The sequence below is a fragment of the Pongo abelii genome, chromosome 7 (assembly GCF_028885655.2).
Source record: "Pongo abelii isolate AG06213 chromosome 7, NHGRI_mPonAbe1-v2.0_pri, whole genome shotgun sequence".
Classification (NCBI taxonomy): Eukaryota; Metazoa; Chordata; class Mammalia; order Primates; family Hominidae; genus Pongo; species Pongo abelii.
The window spans coordinates 146,401,166-146,420,473 of record NC_071992.2 but is presented as its reverse complement, the minus strand read 5'-3'; positions in this window follow the sequence as shown (position 1 = coordinate 146,420,473).

The following is a 19,308-nucleotide window of genomic DNA, read 5'->3' as shown; positions in this document are numbered from 1 at the left end:
TGTTCTGTTGCCCAGGCTGGAGTGCAGTGGCATGGTCATAGTTTCCTGCAGCCTCGAACTCCTAGGCTCAAGTGATCCTCCTGCTTCAGCCTCATGAATAGCTGGGTCTATAGGTGTTCACCACCACGCCCAGCTAATTGTTTGATTTTTTTTTTTTTTTTTTTTTTTTGAGACAGAGTCTTGCTCTGTGCCCAGGCTAGAGTGCAGTGACCTGATCTCAGCTCACTGCAACCTCCGCCTCCCAGGTTCAAGTGATTCTCCTGCCTCAGCCTCCCAAGTAGCTGGGACTACAGGTGCACACCACCACACCCAGCTAATTTTGGTCTTTTTAGTAGAGACGGGGTTTCACCATGTTGGCCAGGCTAGTCTCAAACTCCTGACCTCAAGTGATCTGCCCACCACTGCCTTCCAAAGTGCTGGGATTACAGGCATGAGCCACTGCACCTGGCCCCCATTTTTTTCTTTTAACTGTGTACATACTATGTGCCAGGTTCCATTCACAGAAAATAATCAACACAGCACTGCCTATGTGGAGACTCAGAGTCAAGTCAGCAAAATAAATGCATATAGGCTGGGCACCGCGGCTCATACCTATAATCCCAGCACTTTGGCAGGCCAAGAAAGGAGGATCACTCGAGGCCAGGAATTGGAGACCAGCTTATGCAACATAGTGAGACCTCATCTCAAAAAAACAAAACAGAAAAAACAACAAAAAAAAGCACACAATACTTAAGCAGTTTTCCAGGCAAGAGACAATCTAAATTATAATAATATTTTTGGCAATACATAAGAAGCACAAAACTTATTAATACACTGACCAAAATTTTAATCCTTGGGAAATTCCCTAAGAAAAATAAAACAATTATTTTATGCAGTTATTTAAAAAATATATGTGAGTAGTTAATTTTGATAGAGCCACCCAATAAAATAATATGTAACTACAAAAACAGAACCACAGAACATGCAAACATGCTGAACACATGATGTTTCAGAGCAGAACCCAACATCCACCAACAGGAAAGTGATTTGCAAAAGTCAGGTGACTCTTGACAACGGAACACTAACAGCCAACAAAAAGAAAGAGATGGAAATTCTCGATGTGTCAAACAGTAACATACCTGTTTTTTATATGGAAAAAAGTTCTGAAAGGATTTGAGTGCCCTGGTTCTGAGGTCAGACTTTTTACGTACTCTCAGTATAACCAGTTTAGAAAGCAGATAGTAATATTTAATACATTTGAAGCTGCACATAGCTACCCATTACTCAGCTAATCCATCCTTGAGTACATAAAAATTCCGTCCTACACGTGCAAAAGGAGACATGGGAAATATTCTTGCAAAAGTACTGTTTAAATTAGCAAAAATACCAGCCTGACCAACATGGCAAAACCCTATCTCTATTTTAAAAATACAAAAATTAGCCGGGCGTGGTGACACGTGCCTGTGATTCCAGCTACTTGGGCGGCTGACACACAAGAATCACTTGTACCCAGAGGGCGGAGGTTGCAGTGAGTCAGGATCACGCCACTGCACTCCAGCCTGGACAACAGAGCAAGAACGTCTCAAAATAAATAAATAAATAAATAAGCAAAATATTGGAGTAATGAAAGTGTCATCCATGGAAGAATGAGCAGAACAATTGTGTTACATTTCAATGGTGAGATACTACACAGCTTTGATTAATTCTTGGAACGAATTAACCAGTTTTTCAGGTTACATTACATGCTACATGCTGTTCTAGTACCTAAAAAATAATCTTTGCTCTCACAGAGCTGGCCGTCTTATGGAGGAAGGTGGGTAATAAGACTTGGATAGGTAGGAAGACTCGGTGGTTCACAGTGTTCATGAGTGGCATGAATCACTAAATGAATAGACCAGGACTACATGTAACAATATGAATGAATAGTGCTGAGTAACAATATGAATGAATAGTGCTGAGTAACAATATGAATGAATAGTGCTGAGTGAAAAAGAAAGTTACAGAAGGATTCATACCAAATGAAACCATTTCTCTGACTTTTTAAGATCTGCAAATATTTTTTTTTTAAGAGTTTCGCTCTTGTTGCCCAGGCTAGAGTGCAATGGCACAATCTCAGCTCACTGCAACCTCCACTTCCCAGGTTCAAGTGATTCTCCTGCCTCAGCCTCCCCAGGTAGCTGGGACTACAGGCATGCACCACCATGCCCGGCTAATTTTTTTGTATTTAGTAGAGACAGGGTTTCAAAATGTTGGTCAGGCTGGTCTCGAACTCTTGACCTCAGGTGATCTGCCCGCCTCGGCCTCCCAAAGTGCTGAGATTACAGATGTGAGCCACTGCGAGCAGCCAAGATCTGCAAATTTTTACATACCGTTTATGGAAACATTGGGATGATTAACCCCAAACTCAGGAGACTGGTTATCTCAGAGGAGGGAAGGAGAGCCGTGGGTACCAGGGGACACAGGGTTTCCCTCACCAAATAAAGAAAACAAAGAAAGAAAAAGATCTGATGTGAACACGGCTAAATGTTAAGATCTGGAGAGAGTATGTGGGGAAGGTAGACTGGAGTTGGCCGTTTATGGACAGGAGGTGCCAGGGAGGAGAGAGCCTTCCAAGAGGGAGGGAGTGTCTGAACTGACCCTGCTCTCTACATCACTGTGACGAAATGTTCAGCACTTTAAAGAAAAACCAGGCCGGGCGTGGTGGCTCACGCCTGTAATCCCAACACTTCGGGAGGCCGAGGCAGGCGGATCACCTGAGGTCAGAAGTTTGAGACCAACCTGGTCAACATGGCGAAACCCCATCTCTACTAAAAATACAAAAATTAGCCTGGCGTGGTGGTGGGCGCCTGTAATCCCAGCTACTCAAGAGACTGAGGCAGGAGAATCACTTGAACCCGGGAGGCAGAGGTTGCAGTGAGCCTCTGCAGATGTGTGCCACTGCACTCCAGCCTGGGTGACAGAGCGAGACTCCGTCTCAAAAAATAATAATAAAGAAATGAAAATCCAAAATGGTTTTGTTTCCCTGGACATCAGCTATCGGCCTGATGGCCTCCTTTCTGTCCTCCAGACCAGGCCCAATCTTACCTCGGTTCATTTGTTCATTTTTGTCTTTGGTGTCCCCACTTCTTGTGAAATTTCAGCCAGAGATTGGTAAGAAAATATCTGGGTGAGGTGCAGTGGCTTACATCTATAATCCCAGCATTTTGGGAGGCCAAGGCAGGAGAATCGCTTGAGCCCGGGAGTTAGAGACCAGCCTGGGCAACATGGCAAGACCCCTGTCTATACAAAAAACAATTTTTTTAAAGAAAAAAGAAAAATAATAATAATTTTAAAAAGTATCTGATCTCGCCTTTAAAACACAGGCTGCTCCCTTCTGTGTGCAAATGGCAGCAGCCCTGGAGCTGAGGAGGGTCTCCTGTTGTCTGAGTTCTTTCAGGGCGCATTTCCAGAGCCCCTGCTGGGCGGCTGTTCTGGTACTTGGAATCCCACAGAGAATCCAAAGTCCAGGTTTTCCTGGCACTCACGTTCAAAGGGAGAAAACAAAATATACACAAGTAAAACGAAGAGAATAGCCGATAATAAGTGTCATGGAGAAATCAAACAAGAAAACTCGATAGTGACTGGTGTCACTTGGTAGTGCCAAAGTAATTTAGAGGCTTCTTATTTTTTTCTCAAAAATGTTTAAAATAAACTTTCTCAATTAAAAAAATCTGTTTTAGCCTTATGATCCTCTTTTTCTTAAAAAAGAGGGGTATTCAAGTTAAAACAGTGCCATTTTTCCCAACTGTTAGTTGGAAAGAATCGCTTTACTCTTTCTGTCCCTCTCAAATACCTTTGACGTGCCAAGAATGTGGTTTTTACGAGCTGTATTCTCCCAATGATAATGTCTGTTCTGTCACTGTTCTTGCTGCAAAGAGTTCGCAACAACTATTGTCGGAAGAAAAGCCAGCTCTTTTCTCTCATCAGTCAGGCCGCTTATCCAGAGATCCACTTATTTAAGCTGCAAAACAAAAATATCAAGTTGAGGGCCGGGCGCGGTGGCTCATGCCTGTAATCCCAGCACTTTGGGAGGCCCAGGCGGGTGGATCACGAGGCCAGGAGACTGAGACCATCCTAGCTAACACAGTGAAATCCCGTCTCTACTAAAATTACAAAAAAATTAGCTGGGCATGGTGGCAGGCGCCTTTAGTCCCAGCTACTCAGAAGGCTGAGGCAGGAGAATGGGGTGAACCTGGGAGACACAGCTTGCAGTGAGCCGAGATAGCGCCACTGCACTCCAGTCTGGGTGACAGAGTGAGACTCGGTCTAAAAAGAAATATATATATATATATAAAATTTATATAATATATAAATATTAAATATAGATATATATCAAGGGGGAATGTGAAGGCTGTACGATTTATCTCACTCTTTCTTTTTTATTGTAACTGTTTTTCTTTTCTTTTTCTTTTTTTTTTTTTTGAGACAGAGCCTCACTCTGTCGCCCAAGCTGAAGTGCAGTGGCGAGATCTTGGCTCACCACAACCTCCGCCTCCCGGCTTCAAGCAATTCTGGTGCCTCAGTGTCCCGAGTAGCTGGGATTACAAGTGCGCACCACCACACCTGGCTAATTCTTGTATTTTTAGTAGAGGTGGGGTTTTGCCATGGTGGCCACGTTGGTCTTGAACTCCTAACCTCAGGTGATCCACCTGACTCGGCCTCCCAAAGTGCTGGGATTATAAGCGTGAGCCACCACACCCAGCCTGTTTTTCCTTTTCATGATGAACTTCTTGGGAAGTATCATTGCTCCTTCTTTCCAGAAACGTTTTATGAGCACCGATCTGTGAAGTGTCGGTTCTCTGATGTGCAGTGATGGGAGGCGCCCTCCTGTGCTCCAGAGGCCTGGCCATCACGCACCAACAGCCATGCTGGGCGTCATACGATGGCACAAGTTGAAAGACAGGCTTCACTGGAGACATTCATGGCAGAACAGACTCCTTCCAGCAGGGAATTGGGGGCCATTCATGGCACTGGTGGCATTAAGGCGGCTTTGAAGGAAGGGATTTCCAGATGAGGAGCAGAGGCTGGGAGTAGCCTTTATTCTGTCTCAGGCATCACCACCCTTGCTGTCTGCTGTCTCGTGTTTGAAAACAGTGGTTTCATTTTTTTTTCCAGTTTTTGAGGCTGGAGGATAAATTCAGTCCTTGTTACCACATCTTGAATTGAAGTCTCCCCAAATGTGTTTTTACTGGGGAGACAGTCTCATCCTCCTGGTAATCCCCACTATCACATTCATGTGACCACCCAGCATCAACCTAAATAGCAAACAGAGAGGCTCTCCAAAAGAGAAGGTGTTTATTTGGGAATAGAGCATTGCAGTGGGAATACATGGGCCATTGTAAACTATGTGCATGTTCGGGGAGGTAAAGGAAGGCAAAGGTTTTGAAATGAAAAATGAAGAGGTTTATATAACTGTTTTAAGATGATTATCCTTGGCTACAAAGATCAATAACAAGGGTGACGCCAGTCTGAGATTGGACAGGCAGTTGCTGGGCAGATGTCCTTGCAGAAAAATTGTTTGTGTAAGGCTGTGATGGCCTTCGTGCAAGGCTGTGGTTTTAGGAGAGTCGTTTTTTTTGAGACGGAGTTTCGCTCTTGTTGCCCAGGCTGGTGTGCAATGGCGCGATCTCAGCTCACCGCAACATCCACCTCCTGGGTTCAAACGATTCTCCTGCCTCAGCCTCCCAAGTAGCTGGGATTACAGGCATGCACCACCATGCCCAGCTAATTTTGTATTTTTAGTAGAGACGGGGTTTCTCCATGTTGGTCAGGCTGGTCTCGAACTCCTGACCTCAGGTGATCCACCCGCTTCAGCCTCCCAAAGTGCTGGGATTACAGGTATGAGCCAAGGCGCCCAGCCGAGTCTTCATTATCAGGCATACAAGCCTGAGAACCTGCTCTTCATGGCCTTCTCCTCCTCTGTCAGAGTTTTCTTAATTTTTTTTTTCTTTTTGAGATAAGGTCTCGCTCTGTCACACAGGCTGGAGTGCAGTGATGCAATCATAGCTCTCTGCAGCCTCAACATCCCAGGCTCAGATGATCCTCCCACCTCAGACTTCCAAGCAGCTAGGAGTACAGGCGCACACCCCCATGCCTGGCAAATTTTTTGTATTTTTTGTAGAGACCACGTTTCGCCGTGTTGCCCAGGCTGGTCTCAAACTCCTGGGCTCAAGCAATCCTCCCACCTGGCTTCCCAAAGTGTTGGGATTACAGGCATGAGCCACAATGCCTGGCCAGAGTTTTCTTAACCTTAGTGACTCCATTTTGATTCTGCCAACTTTCACACCAGTGACTTGGTTACTGAGTATCCAAGAGTGAATTGGAATCCTAGAGTCAGTTCTTGCCATGGGGCTTAGAGTTTGGAAACAGGGTTCAAGCCCAGCTTCCGCTACTAAATAGATGATGGGCCAGGTGCTGTGGCTCACGCCTATAATCCCAGTACTCTGGGAGGCTGAGGGTGGGCGGATCACTTGAGGTCAGGAGTTTGAGACCAGCCTGGCCAACATGGTAAAACCCCGTCTCTACTAAAAATACAAAAATTAGCTGGGTGTGGTGGCGGGTACCTGTAATCCCAGCTACTCAGGAAGCTGAGGCAGGAGAATCGCTTGAACCCAAAAAGGGGAGGTTGCCGTGAGCCGAAATCCTGCCACTGCACTCCAGCCTGGGCGACAGAATGAGACACTATCTCGGAAAAATATTTAAAAATATACATAATACTTTGGGAGGCCGAGGCGGGCGGATCACGAGGTCAGGAGATCAAGACCATCCTGGATAGCACGGTGAAACCCCATTTCTACTAAAAATACAAAAAAATAGCCGGGCATGGTGGCGGGCGCCTGTGGTCCCAGCTACTAGAGAGGCTGAGGCAGGAGAATGGCATGAACCTGGGAGGCGGAGCTTGCAGTGAGCTGAGATCGCGCCACTGCACTCCAGCCTGGGCAACAGAGCAAGACTCCGTCTCAAAAAAAAAAAAGAAAAAAAGAAAAAAAAATATATATATACATAATAATAAATAGATGACTAGATGACCTTGGGCACATCACTTCAACTTTGTCAGGTGGCAGTGATAGTACCGGCCTCACCACAGGGGACATGAGGTGGTTGAGGATTAACGAGAATGTGTGGGCCAGGCACGGTGGCTCATGCCTGTAATCCCAGCACTTTGGGAGGCTGAGGTGGGCGGATCACGAGGTCAGGAGTTCAAGACCATCCTGGCCAACATGGTGAAGCCTCGTCTCTACTAAAATACAAAAAATTAGCCGGGTGTGGTGGCGGGTGCCTGTGGTCCCAGCTACTCAGGAGTCTGAGGCAGGGGAATCGCGTGAACCCGGGAGGCGGAAGTTGCAGTGAGTTGAGATTGCACCACTACACTCCAGCCTCGGTGACAGAGCGAGACTCCATCTCAAAAAAAAAAAAAAAAAGAGAATGTGTGTAAAATCCCTGTGTAAACTCTAGAGCCCCAGATCATTGTAAGGTCTTTTCATTAGCCATTTTTACAGGCCCCTGCTTCTAATCAACCAAACAAAGCTAGTGCTCAAGGAATACTTTGACAGTAGCTTAAGTAACCTACAATTGTAAATGGAAATGAAACACAATTACAATATTTTGGAAAAATCACAATGTGTTTCAAAGACAAATGCAAATTGTACATATATGTGGAATTAGTCTTTTAGGGATAATATGTAGGTGCCGTTGCTACCTCTCAGTCTTTATTTGTATTTACAACCTAAACTACAGGGACTTTGCCTTTTGCATGAGTATGACACAAGAATAGTTTTTTGTTTGTTTTTTGTTTTTTATTTTTAAGAGTCTCGCTCTGTTGCCCAGGCTGGAGTGCAGTGGTGCCATCTCGGCTCACTGCAACCTCCACCTCCCGGATTCAAATGATTCTCCTGCCTCAGCCTCCCGAGTAGCTGGGATTACAGGCACCTGCCATCACGTCCGGCTAATATTTGTACTTTTAGTAGAGATGGGGTTTCACCACATTGGCCAGGCTGGTCCCAAACTCCTGACCTCAAGTGATCTGCCCACCTCAGCCTCCCAAAGTGCTGGGATTACAGGTGTGAACCACTGCACCCGGCCAGAATAATTCTTATATCTGTGCCTTTCCCTACAAATAGTGACAATAAAAGAGGAATAACAGTCACTAACATCATTGGCAGCTTCTAGTGTGCCGTGTGCTGCATTAAGCACCTGGGCTGTGTTATCTCACTGAATCTTCACGGCAACCCCCTGTCGTGGGACTATGATCAGCCTCATTTTACTGATGAGTCAACCGAGACATGGAGAATTTGGAGAATGAAGTGGCAGTTCCTGCCTCCAAAACCTTTAACAATTAAAGCAAACCAAGTGAGATTCTAAATAGCCACAGTATTTCCAATTAGAGCCTTCAACTAACTTTGTGTGTGTGTGTATGTGTTTTCAGGCTCAACAGACTTCAAGAGAAAAGAAGCAAGTGACCACAGAAATGTACTTTAAGAATTCTTCCCTCACCTGCCTTTTTAAATTTAGAGACAGAGTCTTGCTCTGTTGGCCAGGCTCTTCTTGAACTCCTGGCACAACCAATCCTCCCGCCTCAGTCTCCCAAGAAACTGGCACTACAGGTGTGAACCACCACGCCCAGCTCCCCCATTTTTTAAATACAGTTTGAGGGATTATGCTGGAACCTTTTTACATCAGTGGTCCTACAAAATTCCCTTCTGTTCATTCATTCATTCATTTGGCTCATTTACTTAGCACGTACTGAGTCCCAGGCACTATGCCAAGTATACAAAAACAACATTTTTAAAAATGACTTTTAGAAAAAAAAATATGCTAAAGTGGCAGATAAAAGTGACTTTTATGGCTGGGCATGGTGGGTCATGCCTGTAATCTCAGCATTTTGGGAGGCTAAAGCAGGAGGATCACTTGAGCTCAGGAGTTCAAGACCAGCCTGGGCAATGTATCAAGACCCCCCACATCAATTTTTAAAATATATAAATATGTAAATAAAAAGAAAAAAAAAGACTTGTAGGGGAAGGCAGCATTAAATTGTGGCGAAGAGCACACGTTCAGGCATCTGTTTGCCTGCTGTGACCCTTGGAAAAGTCATTAGGCCCTCTGGGTTTCAGTGTCTTCATTTGTTAGATGGGAATAATAGCAGTGCCTACTGTTAAATGATGTCGTGTGTGTGAAGCACTCAGCCAGGTGCTGGGCACTTAGTCAATCTTGCTTAAATGTGTCTTTTTTTTTCTTTTTTTTTTTTGAAACAGAGTCTTGCTCTGTCACCCAGGCTGGAATGCAGTAGCTCAATCTCAGCTCACTGCAACCTCCTCCTCCCGGGTTCAAACAATTCTCGTGCGTCAGCCTCCCGAGTAGCTGGGATTACAGGTGCATGTCATCATGCCTGGCTAATTTTTGTATTTGTAGTAGAGATGGGGTTTCACCATGTTGGCCAGGCTGGTCTGGAAGTCTTTCTGACCTCAAGTGATCTGCCCGCCTAGGCCTCCCCGAAGTGCTGGAATTTCAGGCATGAGCCACCATGCCTGGCTGGGAATCTGTATTTTACAGAGGTACTCCAGGGGGTTCTGATGTAAGTGGCTCTGGAATCATGTTCTGGGAAAACAGTTTTCTCATCTGTAAAATGAGAATAGCAATAAAACTCCAATGTGTTGTTAGAAGCATTAAATGTAATTAATTTCATAATACACGTGTTAGAAAGAACATAGGATTGAGGGTCTGGACTGGAGGGCTTTAGTCCTAAATCTGTCTCTAACTTGCTCTGTGGCCTTCTGGAAGGCACTCAACCTTTCTGTGATTCAATTTCCTTGTGTGCAAATAGAAGGGAATGGCACTGCTTTATCTCTATCACGGGATTGTTAGGCAAAAGCGCTGAAGACAATGGCTGTGGAAATCCTTTGAGGAGTAGGAAGTACTAATCTTATGAAACACAGTCCCATGGAAAATCAAGCAGGCAGGAAAGCAGAGACACACGAAACCCACTCAACAGGTATTTAGGATTTCAGGGAGAACTGGAGACCAGGCAGCCTTGATGTGGTGTGGCCAGGGAACATCCTTGGGGAGCTGGGGAAGCTTCTTCCACATGGAAGAAAAGAGCAAATGGGCTGGGCGCAGTGGCTCATGCCTGTAATCCCAGCACTTTGGGAGGCTGAAGTGGGCGGATCACCTGGGATCAGGAGTTCGAGACCAGCCTGGCCAACGCGGTGAAACCCCCGTCTCTGCTAAAAATACAAAAATTAGCCAGGTGTGGTGGCGGGTGCCTGTAATCCCAGCTACTCAGGAGGCTGAGGCAGGAGAATCGCTTGAACACGGGAGGCAGAGGTTGCAGTGAGCTGAGATCACACCACTGCACTCCAGCCTGGGCGACAGAGCGAGACTTCATCACAACAACAATGACAAACAAAAAAGGTACTTGAAGAGCTTCAAGACTTTCTGAAGCCTGAGCCCGTATTGGAGGTGGTAGAAGTTCCCCAGGTGTTGCTGGAACTTCAGCTGCATTAGAACCACCTGGAAGGCTTGTGAAAACCCAGGTTGCTGGGTCCCGGCCCCAGGTCTGCCGAGTCCATAGGTTTTGCTTTTCTAAGCAGTTCCCAGATGCTGTTGCTGCTGTTGGTCCAAGGACTGTGCTTTGAGGACACTGCTCTCAGTGTTGCAAGCTTGCAACCTGCAGACAGGAACCTGCTGTGATGAGCACAGGGTTTTGTAAAGGTTTGAATGTGAATATGCCTAAAGACGGGTCACATCTTTTTGCCCCAGTCCCCACTGCTCCCTATTGTGCAGTTAGGGGCACCTCACTCATTTATGTTTCTTGCCTGGCCTTGATGGTGTTTGAGTTTTGCTGCCCTGGCAAACTCACAGAATGCTGGAGCTGGGGCTGAAGCTGGAATGAAACCTTTTTTTTTTTTTCTTTTTTTTTTTTTTTGAGATGGAGTCTCGCTCTGTCGCCCAGGCTGGAGTGCAGTGACGCGATCCTGGCTCACTGCAAGCTCCGCCTCCTGGGTTCACACCATTCTCCTGCCTCAGCCTCCTGAGTAGTTGGGACTACAGGCACCCACCACCACGCCCAGCTAATTTTTTGTATTTTTTTTTTAGTAGAGACAGGGTTTCACTGTGTTAGCCAGGATGGTCTTGATCTCCTGACCTCGTGATCCACCCACCTCAGCCTCCCAAAGTGCTGGGATTACAAGCGTGAGCCACCATGCCTGGCCTTTTTTTTGTTGTTGTTTTTTTTTGAGACAGGGTCTCACTCTGTCACCCAGGCTGGAGTGCAGATGTACAATTATAGTTCACTGCAGCCTACACCTACGGGGCTCAAGCAATCCTTCAACCTCAGCTTCCTGAGTAGCTAGGGCCACAGGCACGAGCCATTACATTCGGCTAATTTTTTATTTTTGTAGAGATGGGGTTTTGTAGAGATGTTGCCCAGGCTGGTCTTGAACTCCTGGGTTCAAGCAATCCTCCTGCCTTGGCCTCCCAAAATGTTGGATTATAGGTGTGAGCCACCATGACCAGCCTGGAATGAACCTTTGAAACCTTTCTAGCAAAGCTCTTTGTTGAATGTGGGGAAACTGCAAAATGTGATTAATTGTCCATAGACATTAACAACAATATGTATAATGAAAGCTGTATCAATGGAACAATTCTCTAGCTGTGAGAATAGGACCAAATGCCTTTGCTATTCAATGCATTTTTTTTTTTTTTTTTTTTGAGATGGAATCTCGCTCTGTCACCCAGGTTGAAGTGCAGTGGTGCAATCTCCGCCCACTGCAACCTCCGCCCTCTGCCTCCTGGGTTCAAGTGATTTTCCTGCCTCAGCCTCCGAAGTAGTTGGGACTACAGGCATGCACCGGTCCAGGCTATTTTTGTATTTTTAGGAGAGACAAGGTTTCGCCATGTTGGCCAAGCTGTTCTCAAACGCCCAACCTCAGGTGATCCACTGGCCCCTGCCTCCCAAAATGCTGGGACTTCAGGCATGAGGCCCTGCACCTGGCTCGATGCGTATGATTTTAATTCTCTTGTATTAGGTGTAGGGGAGGGGGAAATGGCTTCCTTCCACCCTTCTAGGTTCTTTGGCTGGGCTACAAACTAAATTGACCTAAGACAGACTAACAGGAGAAAAATCATTTGAATTAACATGCATTCACACGGGAGTCCCACAAAACATGAGTCTCGAAGAAGGGTCAGATGATTGAAGCTTATATAGCACCCTGAGCTGCAGAAAGGAATAGGGCTTGGGGTTTCTCAAGGGGGCTTTGACACAAGTTATGGGAGGGTGATGGGAAGAAATGTATGGTGAATAAGGTTGTCTTGTTACACAGATAAACAGCCTCTGTAGGCAGGCTCAGTGGCATGTGCCTGTAGTCCCAGCCACTCAGGCGGCCAAAGCGGGAGGACTTCTTGAGCCCAGAAGTTTGAGACAGTAGTGAATGATGATCGTGCCTCTGAGTAGCCGCTGCACTCCAGCTTGGGCAACATAGCGCAATTTCATCTCTAAAAATATTCTCTCAGGTAATAGAAGCTGTCTGGAGCAGCCTGCTTCCTGATACAGATAGTTTGACTAATGTAGATTTCCTTCATAGATGTAAATCTGTTTTACAAAAGGACAGCTTTTCAGAGCTACTCCTGTGTCTGCAGTTTCTCAGAATAACCAGCTCAAAATATGCCAAAGAAGTATATTTTGGGTTGGCATATTCTGGTCTCCTACAGTCATATTTTGGGGTGGTGTGTCCTGAGCCCCACCACAGGATTAAATTCAATAATCAAAGAAATTAGGACAGTTAACATTTTGGGGGTTCTGCCCAGTTCTGCCCCTTACTAGCTGTGTGACATTGAGCAGAGGACTTAACCTTCCTGATCTGTTGCTTCACTCATGAAACCTTGCCTGAATTACAAATGATCCCTGGTGGTCAGGCGTGGTGGCTCATGCCTGTAATCCCAGCATTTTGGGAGGCCAAAGTGGGCAGATCACCTAAGGTCAGATGTTCGAGACCAGCCTGGCCAGCATGGTGAAACCTCGTCTCTACTAAAAATACAAAAATTAGCTGGGCGTGGTGGCGGGTGCCTGTAATCCCAGCTACTTGGGAGGCTGAGGCAGAAGCATTGCTTGAACCCAGGAGGTGGAGGTTGCAGTGAGCTGAGCTCATGCCACTACACTCCAGCCTGGGTGACAGAGCAAGACTTCATCTCAAAGAAAATACAAAAAAAAAAAAAAAATGATCCCTGGTAGGCACTCAGTACCTGGCATAGACAGAACCATGATAAATGGCACTGAGTTTGGGGTTATTTCAACTTTACCCAGCCTGGAATCTTCCCCATCTAACAAAACATTATTTATACCTTCATCCCTTCTCTTCAAGAAGCAACATGGCAAAGTTGCAAGAAACAGGGCTTTAGCATCAGACAGACCAAGGTTCCAATTCTGACTCTTCCGTTTGGCTTTGAACATGTTCAACTTGAAGTTGAATGTCAGTGCTTGAGGTACCAACAGGAAGCCCAAGCAGATGGGGGTTTCATGTAATAACATAGGGAGTCTGGGAGCCTCATACAATTGAAGAATATGTGCCCTAATGTATTCAGATGTTCCAAACTTCCCAGCACTGTGCTGGCAAAAAGAAAACCATTTATGGGCCCTTTTTCCCTTTAGTAGCCAGTTTCTGTCCCTATGGTAGTAGGTGCTTGCTAAATATTGGTTCTCAAGCGTGGTGGCTCATGCCTGTAATCCCAGCACTTTGGGAGGCTGAGGCTGGTGGATCACCTGAGGTCAGGAGTTCAAAACCAGCCTGGCCAACATGGCGAAACAGTCTCTACTAAAAATACAAAAATTAGCCAGGCCACATTCACGCTTGTAATCCCAGCTACTCAGGAGGCTGAAGCAGGAGAATCACTTGAACCCAGGAGGTGGAGATTGCAGTGAGCCGAGATGGTGCCACAGCACTCCAGCCTAGGCGACAGGGCCAGACTCTGTCTCAAAACACAAACAAACAAAAAAACAAAAACCACAATATCGGTTCTCCCCCACCCTCCTTGGGATGCAGTAGGTCTGTGGGCAGCTTCCTGTTCTTAAACTCTCCTGAGGGTTGCAGGAGATTGCAGGAGCGCTCCTGAGGTTGCTGCAAAACTTAGCTCCTCACTGTTATTTTCCACCAGCATTTCTCTCCCCAGTGAGATGGGGAACTCCTGGCAAGTCAATTGCACATGCTGTTTTTATCAGCCCAACTGAGGCAGGTTGCAGGCTTACCAAATCCTTGCTGATGGCTCAATAAACAACAATGACAAGTTCCAGCTTTACTCGGATCATAGACAGTCTCCAGGCCAGAATTTCTCAAAGCAGAAACCACCATCAGCCTGGGCGTGGGGCAGGGTGGTGGCGGCGGGGGTGGGGGGGGTGGGGGGTGTTGTGGGGGCGGGGTGGAGAATCCCTAGGAAAGGCAGCTCTCCGAGCCCCACGCCAGAGCTAGTAACCAGACTGTGCCATAGAGTCTCCACTTTTTCCTGGAGATTCTACGATCGTTCCCTGGGTGTTTTTTTGTTTTGTTTTGTTTTTTTTGAGATGGAGTCTCACTCTGCTGCCCAGGTTGGAGTGCGGTGGCGCAATCTTGGCTCACTGCAACCTCCACTGCCCAGGTTCAAGTGATTTTCTTGCCTCAGCTTCCCAAGTAGCTGGGATTACAGGCACGTGCCACCACGCCCGGCTAATTTTTGTATTCTTAGTAGAAACAGGATTTCACTATGTTGGCCAGGCTGGTCTCCAACTCCTGGCCTCAGGTGATCCACCCGCCTCGGCCTCCCAAAGTGCTGGCATTACAGGCATGAACCACCATGCCTGGCCCCTGGGTGATTCTTATGCATCAGAGTTTGAGAAGCACTGACTTTGGCACCTTCTAACTGGGGTCTAGAACGAGGTGATTGCAAAATTAAACCCTTAACCAGGCAGATTTCTCTGCACGAAGGGTGAGAGCCTGCAGAGGAGACCTGTGGCTGGACCTGTCGGGCAAGGTTGGTGGCCCTTTTATCATTGACATTGTATCTTTTCCCCATTCATCAGCCCATTCATGAATGTATGAAACTTTGACTTAGCATCTCTGTCTCTGGTACAGGACTAAGGTCTGAATAAGATAGTGTCAGCCCTGGAGGAAATTACCCTGAAGAGGAAAACAGCAATTTCTCTCTCACACTCTTCTTCCCTGCCTGGGTTTTGGGCTGCCAGTGGCTTTGCAGTGTACTATTTAAAAAAACATATGGCTGGGCATGGTGGCTCATGCCTGTAATCCCAGTACTTTGGGAGGCCCTGATGGGCGGATCACAAGGTCAGGAGTTTGAGACCAGCCTGGCCAGCATGGTGAAACCCCGTCTCTACTAAAAATACAAAAAATTAGCCAGGCGTGGTGGCGGGCGCCTGTAGTCCCAGCTACTCCGGAGGCTGAGGCAGGGGAATTGCTTGAACCCGGGAGGCGGAGGTTGCAGTGAGCCGAGATCGCACCACTGCACTCTAGCCTGGGTGACAGAGTGAGACTCCATCTCAAAAACAAACAAACAAACAAAAAAACATGTCAGATTAACATCCTCACCTATATGTGAATCAAACCGTGGGATTCGACATATGTACACAGTGTGATGGCAACTGTGTTAAAATGCATTCCCCAAATACCAGGAGCTAATAAGTTAAATGTTAAGAAAGAATGCCTGGCCCTGGAGCATTATGGGTGAGTTTTGCTTTCTTTCTTATACTTTACTCTTCCTCTGTTTTCTTTCTTCCTTCCTTCCCTTCCTTCCTTTTCTTCCTTTCTTTCTTTCTGTTTTTGTTTTTTGTTTTTTTTGAGACAGTGTCTTGCTCTGTCGTCCAGGCTGGAGTGCAGTGGTGCGATCTTGGCTCACTGCAGCCTCCGCTTCCCAGGTGCAGGCGATTCTGAGGTGCCCGCTACCATGCCCGACTAATTTTTTGTTGTATTTTTGTAGAGATGGAGTTTCACGATGTTGCCCAGTTTGGTCTCAAACTCCGAGCTCAAGCAATCTGCCCAACTCATCCTCCCAAAGTGCTGAGATTACAGGCGTGAGCCACCACGCCCAGCCCCCTCTCTTGATTTTTCTATGATTAACATGGGTTACTTTCAGAATTAGAAAAAATAACTCACATAAACATTGTCCTCTTCCTGTGTGAGTATGCACGTGGGCGTGCGTGCATGTGTGTGTGCACACGCCTATGCTTGTGGACCAGGATAGAGAGATGTTTTATGCTTAGAGAAATGATTCATATTAAGTGTAGGGAGGGGGTGGTTTTATTTCACTGTGATCAGAGGGAGAAAACTCCTGTCTCTTATCACATAGGGCCATTTGATGTCTCATTCAGCATCACTGAGACAGGATGCCAGCAACACCTCGGTGGGGAATAAGGTACCCTCCACCTCCAAAAGTGAGTTTATCTGGACAATGAAAGTTAACCTAGTTATGCAATTCTTCTCTCTGTAAGTAACCATTTAACAGGCTGGCTGTGGTGGCTCACGCCTGTAATCCCAGCACTTTGGGAGGCTGAGGCAGGTGGATTGCTTGAGCTCATGAGTTTGAGACCAGCCTGGGCAACGTGATGAAACCCTGTCTCTACAAAAATACAAAAATTAGCCGGGTGTGGTGGGGTGTGCCTGTAACCCCAGCTACTTGGGAGACTGAGGTGGGAAGATGGCTTGAGTCCAAGAGGCAGAGGTTACAGTGACCCATTTATTTTGCCACTGCACCCAGACTGGGTGACAGAGTCAGACTGTCCCCCCAAAAAAGTTAAGCACTTAACAGCAGTGTCTCCAAGACAAATCACGTTTCCCAGCTTTTCTTGAGGATTTAGGCTCTTGGTGGAGTATGAAGTGCTAGGGGCTCTCCCACTGAGCCATCCCAGGGAGTTGGCAGTGTTTCTGTTTGCTTTCTTGCTCTTAATAGTAGCTGTCACCTTGTAAAGTGCCAGTAACATGACAGGCATCCTCTTCTCAGCTCATGTCCACAGAGGCCGTCAGGAGCTGACAGGGAGAGGAGGTTGCTGCACCTGCTTCACCCATGTCACCACCATCTACCGTGTGTGCTCTGTGCCAGCACGGGTTGGGGGGAAATACCTCTCGGAAATGCTCTGTGTCCCATCAGTAACTGTAGTGTGTACAGTTCCTGACTTGGAACTAGGCTGTAGGTAGCAATTTCTAAAGTTACTCTGAGATGAACTGAATGTGTCCCCCCACAATTTGTAAGTTGAAATCCTAATCCCACAATGTGATGGTATTAGGAGGTGGGGCCTTTGGGAGGTGATTAGGTTATCGGGGTGGGGCCCTCATGAGTGCACAAATGTCCTTATAAAAGAGACCCCGGAGAGCTCGTCTGGCCCTTCCACTACTTGAGGACGCAGCCAGGAGGCAGAAATCTGCAGCTGGGACGAGGACCCCCACCAGAATCTGACCATGCCGGCACCCCGATCTTGGACTTCCAGCCTCCAGAACTGCAAGAAAGAAACTTCTGTCGTTTATAAGCCACGCAGTCTGTGGTGCTTTGTTGCAGAAGCCCTAATGGGCTAAGATGTACCCGGGTTTCCCCCATGGGTCCATGTTCTGAAAGATTTTCTATACTGTATAGTAACAACAGCGATGGTGACAATGACAATAACAATAGCTGCCATTGATGAGGCACCTTCCGGGTGAATGTCACCTATGCTGTCCCACCCAGTCCCCACCACAGTCCGGTGATGACGGTGACGCAGCATCTCCGCCCCCATTTTACCTGATAAGGAAACGCCAGGCGCTCAATAGTTTTCCAAGCCCCTGCAGCCAATAGGAACTAAAGGCAGGATTTGAATTCGGCTCTCTCTAAATTGAGGCTGATTTTTCCACTATGTTACACTCTTCTTCAGAAACACAAATTAATGAGCGCTCGACTGTGGTGGCTCATGCCTGTAATCCCACTTTGGGAGTCTGAGGCAGGAGGATTGCTTGAGGTCAGGAGTTCGAGACCAGCCTGGGCAACATATTGGAAACCCCATCTCTACCAAAAAGCAAACAAACAAAAAACCCTCAAAAACCACAAAAAGCACAAATTAAGTTATAATAATAACAATAATATTCAAACTGCATTATTCAATACTAAATCCTTTTACTTTCCACTGTGAAAGGATTAGTTACATAAACCGGCCGCTCTTAGTAACTGCACTCTGTTGCTATGATTCTGACATATTGGTTCATTTCTGCAATGCTATTGTAGATACACTGAAATACTGAAAATATACTTAAGGTTCTTCTCACTAGCTTTTTATCCCTCAAGTTATTCTTTCCCTAAAATTCAGGTGAAATTCATATAACACATAGCTAACCATTTTAAAGTGAACAATTGGGTGGCATGTGGTATATTCACTAATGTGCAACTACCACACTTGATTTAATTCCAAAGTATTTTTGTCACCCCCAAAAGAAACCCTATATCCATTAAGCAGTTACTCCCCATTCTCTCCTCCTCCCAGCCCCAGGAAACAATCACTTATCAGCCTTTGAAGCCCGAGGCTCTGCATCTCCCTGTAAAGACCCTGTTCCAACTTGAGGGTTAGCTCTGTGTGTCCCGGAAAGTCATTCCACCTCACTGAGTGGGATTCCCAGCCTAAAGGGGCTAGCTGAGCCTCTGAAGCATCTTCCAAGGGCTGTGCTCCAGTGCCAGGATGGCATTCCCTAGTGGGCTTGGGCGTGGTTTTCCCCTTCGGTTCCCAGTGGCCAGAGGTGTGAGGAGACTGAAAAGCAGATGTGAGGAGACTAATGCCGCTGAGTTTGTTTTTATCGCGATGGGATGTGGAGTGGGCTTAATTGCAAAATACTAACAGCAGGACAAAAACTGAGTCTCTGTGTCTCCTGACTTAACCTTCCATTACCTTTTGTACATAACAGCACTCTTGCAAATGCTCAGCAGGGAAATGCATTTTGGAGGAATATTTTTTGAAGGGCTTTTGCATATATTGAAGGAAATAGCTATTTTTTTGCTTGAAAGATGTGTGGACTGCATGTGCTGTGAAAGCACAGGCTTCTTTTTTAATTTTTAATTTTTAAAATCTTGATTTTTCAAGATTCTTTGCTTGGCCAATGAAAGCACTGGATTCTAATGTTGAAAGTAAAATGTGCATGCTGCTTTCCAGTTATAAAGCATGAAAAATTCATTTTCTTACATAGTCCTCTCAACAACAGAAGATAACGTTATTATTCCCACTTTACAGATAAGAACATTCAAGAAGTCAGAGGTTAAATGACTTGCCCAGAATTGCACAGCTGAAAATGGCAGGCAGGCCTT